This window comes from Sus scrofa, chromosome 13, assembly GCF_054392235.1.
Source record: "Sus scrofa isolate SSC_HxYL_T2T_F1_AM1 chromosome 13, Sscrofa_HxYL_maternal_Yorkshire_Landrace_v2.0, whole genome shotgun sequence".
NCBI classification, from domain to species: domain Eukaryota; kingdom Metazoa; phylum Chordata; class Mammalia; order Artiodactyla; family Suidae; genus Sus; species Sus scrofa.
The window spans coordinates 16,752,118-16,763,074 of record NC_139395.1 but is presented as its reverse complement, the minus strand read 5'-3'; the positions used below and the strand labels follow the sequence as shown (position 1 = coordinate 16,763,074).

Here is a 10,957-nt window from a genome sequence, read left to right as displayed (position 1 = left end):
ATTCCATAAATTAAAGTTTTTTTTTTCCCTAAGAGTACATCAGATCCCTAAATCTGAAAGTAACATAGGTTATCAAGAATGTGAGACCGGCTATGGAGAACAGTATGGAGCTTCCTTAAAACATGAAAAATAGAGCTACCATGTGATCCAATAATCGCACTCTTGGGCATATATTTGGAGAAAACTATAATTCAAAAAGGTACATGCACCCCAGTGTTCACTGCAGCACTATTTACAATAGCCAAGAAATGGCTAAACGTCCATTGACAGATGAATGGATAAAGAAGATATGGTATAGCCCAGGGGCAGAAGCCAAGGCTGTGGCACAAGCAGGATGGTGGGGTTCATGGCCCACGTGAGCTGGAAGATCTTGAAGCAAAGAGCCCAGACCAAGTGCTCAGTTTTGAAAATTGCTAGAGTTTAGCCTGCAGCATATATGTTAGAGTCAACAATTTGAGATGGCCAACTCACCTGATGTAGTTGTCTCTTCACCAGCTTTCTTATGGTCTGGTTCAGCTTATGAACCTCTTAAAAGCATTAATATTCCAAGAACTGATAATGAAACTCTGTGGGATAAGATGGATCATGATTACAGAATTGCCAAGTCAACATTGCTGCTGTATCAAAGTCCAAACACAGGTCTCTTTCCCACTAAAATGTGGTGATGCTCAGAAAGCCAATGTCCTTGACAGTCTATACTGCACTGCTGGGGCCTGGGCTTTGGCTCCTGCATACAGGTGCATTGATGATGACAAGGGAAGGACCCATGAGCTGGAGCATGCAGCTATAAAATGTATGAGAGAAATTCTCTACTGCTATATGTGTCAGACCAAGAAGGTCCAGCAGTTTAAGCAGGATCCACGCCTGACCACATGACTTCATTCTGTTTTCAATTTGCATACAGGAGATGAGATCCTCTCCTATGAGGAATATGGTCATCTTCAGATAAAGACTGTCTCTCTATCTCCTTTACCTTGTAGAAATGATTTCCTCACAACTCTAGATTATCTATAACACAGATGAGGTCTCTTTTGTTCAGAAATTTGTATTTTGTGTAGAAAGAGTTTACCGTGTGCCTGACTTTGGTGTCTGGGAAAGAGGAAGCAAATATAATAAATGCTGTACAGAGCTGCATTCGAGCTCTATTGGCTTAGCAAAAGCGGCTCTAGAAACAATTAGTGAATTCAACCTCTTTGGCAATCAGGGAAGTTCCTTGTCAGTTATATTTGTGGATCTTGATGCCCACAATCACAGCTGACAAATTCTGTGCTCATCTTTACCTGAAGAATCAAGATCTCATAACACAGATGCTGCCCTGCTCCCTTGCATCAGTTATCCTGAATTTGCCTTGGGTGATCAAGTTCTGTTTAACCATACATTGATAAAGTGGTTAAAAATTTAAAAATTGATAAAAGTGGTTAAAAATGGAAAATATAGACTTAAGCATTTCTTGGGAAATGAGTATGGTACATCAATTGAAGATCCCAATAGACATTACTCCATACCAGCTGAAAGTAAGCTATTTGATGGCATAAAATGTGAATTTCCCATATCTTTCCTTTACATGATGATTCATGGTGTTTTTAGAAGCAAACCCAAGCAAGTGAAAGAATATCAGGATCTTCTGACTCCAGTACTTCATCAGACCACAAAAGGTTATCCTGTAATACCAAAGGACTATTATGCGCCAGCTAACTTTGTAGACTAGGAAGAAAGAAACCCTGGTAGTCAGAAGCAATTTTCTAGAAACTGTGGCCATGATAGAAAACTTATTTCTTTGGGGACAAGCCCTTTATATCATTGCAAAACTCCTTGCTGATGAATCAATCAGTTCTAAAGACACTGATCCTATTCAGGGTTATGTCCCACTACAGAATCAGTGTAATGTGAGCATGAGGTTTTCCAATCAGGGACCACTGGAAAATAATTTGGTTGTTTATGTAGTTTTCCTCAGCACATATGGTATGTTAAGGAAACTCCTCAGCAGGTAGAACCCATTCAGATTTGGGCACAGCAGGAGCTTGTGAAAGCTTATTTCCAGTTGGGTATCTGGCCTTAGGACTCTCCAAAAGGCCAAATAGACCCTATTGGCTGCTTTGGTACATCAAAGATTTATCACATCTAGGAAAGACTATGGTGTTTTACCCTATCATCTTTTACCTAAGTGATTTCTACATGTCTCAAGATGTTTTACTGCTGATACATGACATAAATAATGCACTACAGTTCATTAAGCAATACTGGAAAATGCATGAATGTCCACTTTTCCTTGCTCTCCTCCAGGAAGATAATATAAGAAGTAGCCTATTTAACCCCATAGTAGATATGGTGGAAGCTTTTAAGAAAGTAATGGTTGGAGGAAGCAGAGTTCACATTGATTGTCTACAGATACTACTATCTGGAGCTGTGGTAGAGCAACTTGACTTCTTACAAATCAGTGATATGAAAAAGCTTCCAGAATTTAAGAGTTTTGAGGAACTAGAAGTTCCCAAACATTCAAAAGTCAAACGACAAAGCAGCATCTCCAATGCTCCTGAATGAGTACAGCAACCAGATATTGCAGTTACTGAAAGGTAAAAAAAAATCTCCCATGAAATTCTTCAAAAACTGAATGACTGTAGTTGTCTGGCTAGCCTAGCCATCCCGCTGAGTATACAGCTCAAAAGAAAAGGCCCCAAATTCATCACGAAGGAAGGCATTGTTTCTGATTACATTGAGAAAGTCTATAGAGGAGCTGGCAGCAAAAAATTTGGTCAGTGTTGCACCATGCAGCAAGTCTTTTTTTTTTTTTTTTTTTTTTTTGCTTTTTAAGGTAGTCTTTTAAGTAAGCTAGTGGACAGCCTGGACCCATCCATCACTAATTTTTTAGTGCAGGGCAAACAGGTAATTCTGGATGCCTTTGGGCATGAAGGTTATCTCAAATCTTTTGTCTCCAAGAGTGATTAAGAATATCATCTAATTACAAGTGTAACACTCATGATGAGTGGGAGGTGGTCATTCAGCAAGAGCTGGTCATGCACATTGGCTGGATCATCTCCAATAACCCCAAGTTATTCAGTCACATTCTCCACTCTATGAGGTATGAGCCACAGATCAGTGGCTGGAATAAGCCAGCCAGAGACTTGCATCAGCTGTCACCTAGTGAAGGTGGCTCAACAGAATGAAAGATCTTGGCTGAACAGGCGTCAGATCAGTGGATCTTTGGATAGACCTCCCGCTGGGTTCTATGACAGAGTATGGCAGATCCTGGAGCACACACCCAATGGTATCATTGCAGCCAGGAAGCATTTGCCACAGCAACCAACTCTATCAGATATGACCATGTACGAGATGAGTAACTCTCTCTTGTAGAAGACATGTTGGGAAATATTGACCAGCCAAAGAACCGACAGACCATTGTGGAGCTACTAATGGTTGTGTCCATTGTGCTGGAAAGAAACCCTGAGCTAGAATTATTAGACAAAGTGGATCTAGACAATCTGGTGAAAGAGGCATTTCACGAACTTCAAAAAGATGAGAGTAGACTCAAAGAAGTTGAAAAAGAAGATGACATGACTTCCTTTTATAACATTCCTCTCCCTGGGAAAAAGAGGAACATGCAGCTAATGTACTAAAGACATTGATCCTGTTCAGTGTTCAAGGTTGTGACGAATTTGATGCAGGAAGAAGTAAAGCCAAGCAATGATGACCAATGTCTGGTTAGCTAGTGAGGAAGGTGTAAGAGACTCTGTTGGGACACATCTCCAGCAGTGTGTTCAGTTTTGTGGTGAAGCTTCATCAAAGCAGCCATTAATATCTGGTCTGATGATGCTGGTGAGGTGGTTGCCATGCCCTTGGCAGAGTTATTGGGCCTCTTGCATCCCATAGCCAGTCTGAAGGCAAGAAATGCTTATAATCAAGTGGAAAAAAGTTCTCATGGCTAGGCTAGCTACAATAATAGTCTTTACTGAACAATAGAAATAGTTTATCAATTGAAAGTTCACCATTGCACGTTTAATGATCACTTAACTCATCAAAATGAGTCTTTACACTTTGGACCAAATTCCCACCTTACTGCCAATTAAATGAATTTTCCAGCTAGTAATGTATACTGGAAATTAAAATATATTGAAAGAGTGGTGAATTTTTTCTAAGTGGCATTGCATGCTAGAAAAAAGATATTAATATACATCATAATAGCAAAGTCAGCCAGCTGATAATTTGATTCCTCAACATTACATTGGTAATGTTTTAGTATACAGAGCTACTGTACAATTTTTACCTTATAAACATGATTGTGGTGTAGAATTTGTGCTAACTATAGGGGTTAGACTAAAACACAGCATAATCTATACCTGATCAAATATTCTGTGAGCTCTTATCAAATAGGATTTGTGTAAGATAAAAAAAGAAGATAGGGTATACATACACACACATACACACACGATGGAATATAGCTAAGCCTTGAAAAAGAATGAAATAATGCCATTTTCAGCAACATGGATGTGCCTAGAGATTATCATGCTAAGTGAAATGTCACACAAAGAAAATACTGTATAATATCACTTATATGTGGAATATAAAAAAGATACAAATGAACCTATTTACAACATAGGTGGACTTACATAGAAACCGACTTATGGTTACCAAAGTGGAAAGGAAGAGAAAAGATAAATTAGAAGTTTGGGATTAACATATACACACCAATACGTATAAAAAGTTAACCAACAAAGACCTTTTGTATGGCATAGGGAATTCTACTTGATGTTTTTTAATGTTATAAAGGATAAGAATTTGAAAAAGAGCATATATATGTGCACACACACACACATACACTCTTTTAAAGTACATCACTTTGATGTACACCTGAAGCTAACACAACATTGGAAATAACTATACTTCACTTTAGCAAAAAAAAAGAATGTGAGGCCAGAGAGACTCATACTCTACTGATGGGAGTGTGAATTGTCCTGCCTCTAAATTGCATCCTTAACAGTATCTAATTAGGTTGACAACGCACATCTAAAACTCAACAACCCCACATTAGATCTACATGTCTATAGAAGCATTTAAACAAGTACACAGGGGACCAAATACAAACATGTTCACTGCAGCCCAGTGTATTTTAGTAAAAACTTGAAACCAATCGAAATAATCCTAAATGTAGTGTATTCATAGAATGGAATATGATAACAGCAGTTAAATTGATGAACTAGAGCTGCATCTATAAACACAAACAAATCTCAAAGAGAGTATGGAACTGAGAAGAGTTGCAGAAGGATACATTCCAACATCATTCATACGACATTCTAAAATCTGAGAAGCAATACCACCTATTTTTCATAAATACCCTGAACTAAAGTGAGAGCATATATGGGGGTAATAAACACCAAATTCAAGACAATGGTCATCTTTCAGTGGGGAGGGGTAAAGTGAGGGACCGGTTGTCATTAGGATGCTTTATTTCTTAAGCTGGGCAATGGGAAAATAGGTCCTCCTTATATTCTTATACATTTTTAGATGCCTGATATGTTTCATGATTTAAAAAGAATAAACTGGAATTCCTGCCATGGTGCTGTGGGTTAAGAACCTGACTGCAGTGGCGTAGGTTGCTGAAGAGGTATGAGTTTGATCCCAGGCCTGGTGCAGTGGATTAAAAGGATCTGGCATTGCCACAGCTTTGGCGTAGGTCACAGCTGCAGATGGGATTCAATTCCTGGCCTGGGAATTTCCATAGGCCATGGCTGTGGCCATAAAAAAAAAAGTAAACCAAGTCAAGGAAATAAATGTAAAATTTAAGTAAATCCTTATGCTACATCTAAAACCGTGCTGAGTATAAGGAATTAAGATATATTTATATGTTACATTGTATTATATTACCTTATGTTATAATATATCATAATACAAGCAATGATAGTTCAGGTTTTATATATATATATATATATATATATATATATATATATATATATACACATACATATATATATATATACACACATACATACACACACACTCAAATACATATATGTATATACATATTATATATACACACAAATGAACACACACACACACATATATATATATAAAAACTATCCTTGCTCCTGAGGAGATTACATTAAGTCAAGATTGCTTAGAATTAGCTAATATTCTAGAATAATGGATTCTCTTTAACACCAAGCATTAGGGAAACTTGGCCTCTTCAGTCGTAGGTCACAGAATTTGAATTAGTATATAAAATAGCTCTTGTTGCCATTGAGTATATATTCAATTTTGATGTGAATTTTATATCTGAGTAGTCACAATTTGATGCATGTAAGAAGGGTGATATTAATGAAATTGTTTCACTGGAGGAACAATTACACTGTAAATATAGAAAACTTTTAAATAAACTTTTACATATTTTGGACATTCAAGCCAAAAAATGTGATGCTCGAATATGTGCTATGGGTATAAAATAGTTGAGAATTAACAGCACAGAATGACCACAAAATGATTTAAAAAAAAAAATACCATGCATGACTTCAAAGTAAGGTTGCTAAGTAAGGCCAGTAATTGTTTTGGAAATGAAGAAGGAAAAAAATATCACTTGGGATTTAAATAACTGAAGAACACTTCAAGGAAGAAATGGCATTCACACCAGGCCCCTCCTTCCAATTCCTTTAAGATAATGGTATAAACTCTTTCCATGCCTTAAATGACACTGAAAACTCTGACCTTTGCTGATGGTTTCCAGCCTAACCTCTCTTCACTGCAAGGAACCACTTCCCTTTCCTGCCTCTTATTCATCATCTTGTTGGCTCTCACCTGCCTGGGAACACCTTCCATAAATTTCCAAAGCTGAGCAAGGTAACCCTCCACCCCCTATACAGCCCTGGGCCCCTCCCTCCAGGTTCTCACCAGAGAAGGTTATACTGGCTTGGCCCATTCACTCGTTTATGTTCCCAAGGGACACTGAGTTAAGCACCCTATTTTTTTTTATCGCTGTATCCACAGCACCCAGGATGGTACTTAAAAAGCATCCAATAAAGATTGAATGAATGAGCAAATTCACTTTGAAAGATAAATGTGGTTTAGTTTGATGGGAGGAAGAAGATTATGAACAATGACAAGGAAATAAAAGATGAAACAAAACAAACAAAAATGTGTGTGTCTACGCACTGAAGTAAGTGGGGAAATTGGAAGTGCGTGAGCAGGACTTATAAGGGGCGCAGTGTGATTGGAAACCTGAGACCAGAACAAGTGTGGTGGGTTGCTGAAAAGTCTTTCTTTTAAATTAAAAAAAAAATCAGATATTAAAAAAAAAAAAAACTTAAACCACTCTGACTTAAGCCAACTTATTGGAATATGGAGTAATCTCTAGGCAAAACTAGTAATCTCTAGGCATGCTCTCAAATATAAGCCATGAGAGTTCCTTGACGGCTCAGTGGGTTAATGGCCCAGCATTGTCACTGCTGTGGCGAAGAGTCACTGCTACAGTGCTGGTTCAATCCCTGGCTGAGGAATCTCCACATGCCACAGATGTGGCCAAAAAAAAAAAAAAAAAAAAAAAAGTAGACATGCATTAAGCACACATTTTTCCAGGGATTGTTTACAGAAAAGACCCACGGTGGAGCCACTGCAGGCTTCCATGTAACAGACACTGGACTGCAGAACAGCTGGTCAGAATTACAGATGACTAAGAATCCTGTGATATCCCTGGAAAATATCTTGTGATAGTTTTAATCTGATTCCTACATCTTTTATCCGAGTGTGAGCAGTGGGGTTGAGAATTTGAACAGTCATAGCTGAAAATTTATGCAGCCCCAATGGAACTCCCTCAATTGGAACTCTTTCCATCTCTGACCCAAAACTCTGGAATTTCCTTCTGACTAAATTTCTGCTCCAGCCCTCCATCATCCACCTTGACAACCTTTGCTCCCCTACTCTCATGGGTGCTAGGATCTTAATAGGCACTCAGTAACTATTTTTCTCTGTGCAGGAAGGGATGAATGAATAAGCCCTGGCTTGCTGAGTTTGGCTGATTTCCTACTGGACTCCCTCTCTTCTCCTTGTCTTCTATTTCCCAAACTGAATTTGGATTCTGTGCTGAGAAAAAGTCTGATAAGAGCTAGAAGCTATCTTCTACACAAATGTTGCTGAGAAGGAAGTTGTCACCTTCAGTGATGAGGATAACAGCTCTGTGGGAGCCTGGCTCAAACCACAACTGTTTGCAATCTCTTACAGAAGCATATGTAAGACTCCAGGCTGATGAATGTTATAAGAATAAACTAGTAAATGGCATAAGTCATCTTTTTAATTGAAGTATAGTTGATTTCCAATGTTGTGTTTGTTTCTGCTGTACAGCAAAATGATTCAGTTATACATATTCTTTTTCATATTCTTTTCCATTATAGTTTATTACAAGATATTGGATGTAGTTCCCTGTGCTATATAGTAGGTCCTTTTTATTTATCTATTTTATTTCTTATTTTTAAAATTGTATTGGAATATAATTGATTTACAATGCTGTGTTAATTTCCGCTGTGCAGAAAAATGATTCAGTTATATATACACATGTATGTTTGGCTCACACATACACATACACATGCACACATACACATACACATTCTTTTTCACATTCTTTCTATTAAGATTTATATTCAAGATATGGAATATAGTTACCTGTACTATACAGTAGGACCTTATCATTTACCCATTCTGTATATAATAGTTTGCATCTGCTAATCCCAAGCCCCTAACCCATCCCTCCTCCACCACCCTTGGCAACCACAAATCTGTTCTCTAAGTCTGTGAGTTTGTTTTTGTGTCGTAGTTATGTTGATTTGTGTCATATATCTTTCTATCATACACATAGTAGTGTGTATCTATTAATCCACAAATCCTAATTTATCCTTCACCCATAAATCATCTTTTATCCTCTGAGTTACTAGCACTTCTAAGAAGTATAAAGGTTTTTTATAGTATGACATAAATTGATCTACAAGTGCCCTGTGTTTCATGGTGTTAGAGGGCCACAATCTAAGCTAGCTGAAGTATAGTTGATAATCTATGAGCCAGCATCATCAGCATCAAATGGGAGCTTTTAGAAATGCAGAATTTCTGGGCTTGGCCCCAAGGCAATTGGAGCAGGGTCTACATTTTTTTGTAGAATAATTTTTAATTTTTTTCCATTATAGATGGTTTACAGTGTTCTGTCAATTTTCTACTCCACAGCATGGTGACCCAGTTACATATACATGTATATACTCTTTTTTCTCATATTATCATGCTCCATAATAAGTGACTAGACATAGTTCCCAGTGCTACACAGCAGGACCTCATTGCTAATCCATTCCAAATGTAATAGTCTGTATCTATTAATCCCAACATCTCCAGGTGATGTATGGGCACATCTAAGTGTGAGAAGCACTGGCCTAGAATGCACTTGCTTGAAGCTCTGCAAATGAGTAATAGATGCATTTTCTAATTTTCAGTTCAACTTGGTGTCATATTTGGGATGGACCATATAGGATGCATTATGGCAGAGATAGGGAATGTAAAGGTAAATAAAGGCGACCTATACCCTGAGGTAACAGTCTTACTGGGAAGACTGAGTCAGAAAGATCATTTCAATTTCATGTAGTAGCACTAAGGTGATGGTGTACAAAGAGCACTGTAGGAAAGTTGAATACTCCTTACCCCAAACCAGGCACCCAGAGGGACTTTCATCAAGTAGAGGTCCATTGTTCTGGAAGAAAATGATTGGATACAACTTAGCCAGGCAAAAGTCAGGTAAATAATCCAAAAAATAATCCATTTTCCCAGCACTTGGTCATTAACATCAGTTGTTGTCTAAACTATAAACCCTACTGTGTTCCTGAGGGAGGGGGATTGACTATGTGAACTCTGTGCTGCTAACCAAGTTTAGAAGCAGCAGGAGATGAGGACAGAGAGGCAAGCACAGGCCAGCCACAGAGGACCATATGGACCACATTTGGATTCTGGTCTGGAGGTGCCAGAGAAGGGATGTGCTTGGACTTTTATTATGGCTAGTCCTGACTGCTAAGGGAAGAGGGGAGAAGAACTAGGCACAGCACAATCAGGTAGTTATCCAGGCAGGAGTGGACAGTGGTGCTCAGGTTGGAGATGAGAGGTCACAGAAGGGAAATACCTAAAATGTAAGATAAGCAGGATCGTAACTGATTAATTAGGACAGAAGATACGGGAGAGAGCTGGGTATCTAGAACAGTGGGTCCCAGAATTGATAGTGCAAAAAGAATCTCCCAGAAGGCCTCACCCCAGAGTTTTTGATTCAGTGGTTCTGGGGTGAGGCCTGAGAATGTGCATTTCTAACAAATTCCCAGCTGATGCTGATGCTGCTTGTCCCAGGACCCACTGCTCATGTGTAATTCAGTGGTTCTTGCCTTTGACTGCTCATTAGGAACACCTGAGGAATTTTTAAAACTACTGATGCCTGACGTCACCCACAAGGATTCTGATTAAATTGATAGAGGGTGCAGTCTAAACACTGGGCATTTTTCAGGCTCTGGATGATGCTATAGTGCAGCTGAATACCAGCTAAATATCAATTAATTATATTAGGAACACAAGCAAAGGGCCATTTTGGTGTTCCTTGAGTTTATTAAAATTATTTTTTTATACTTTTCACTGTGAATGTTCTCTTCATTTTTTTGTTTTTTATTAAAGTATAAGTTGATTTACAATATTGTGCCAATTTCTGCTGTAGAGCAAAGTGACTCAGTCATACATATATATATACATCCTTTTATTTAAATTAAATTATTTCTTAATATTTTTATTTTCTTATAAAATCAGGTAATTAATCAAGCAAAAAGTAATTTCTGAGAGGTTCTTTGTCCTTAAAATAAACCATAAACCCCACTGTGTTTACTGAGAAGGGGTATTGACTATATGGACTCTGTGTTGAAATGCATCATTACGTGTGTCCTCACGTGTGCGGGAATATTTTTTGTTGTTG

The 10,957-nt window shown here is 38.1% G+C and overlaps 1 pseudogene; it reads left to right on the top strand.

Moving 5' to 3' along the window:
* Positions 1–334: 334 nt before the first annotated feature.
* LOC100515797 (phosphorylase b kinase regulatory subunit beta-like) lies at positions 335–3,816 on the top strand (annotated as a pseudogene).
* Positions 3,817–10,957: the final 7,141 nt, after the last annotated feature.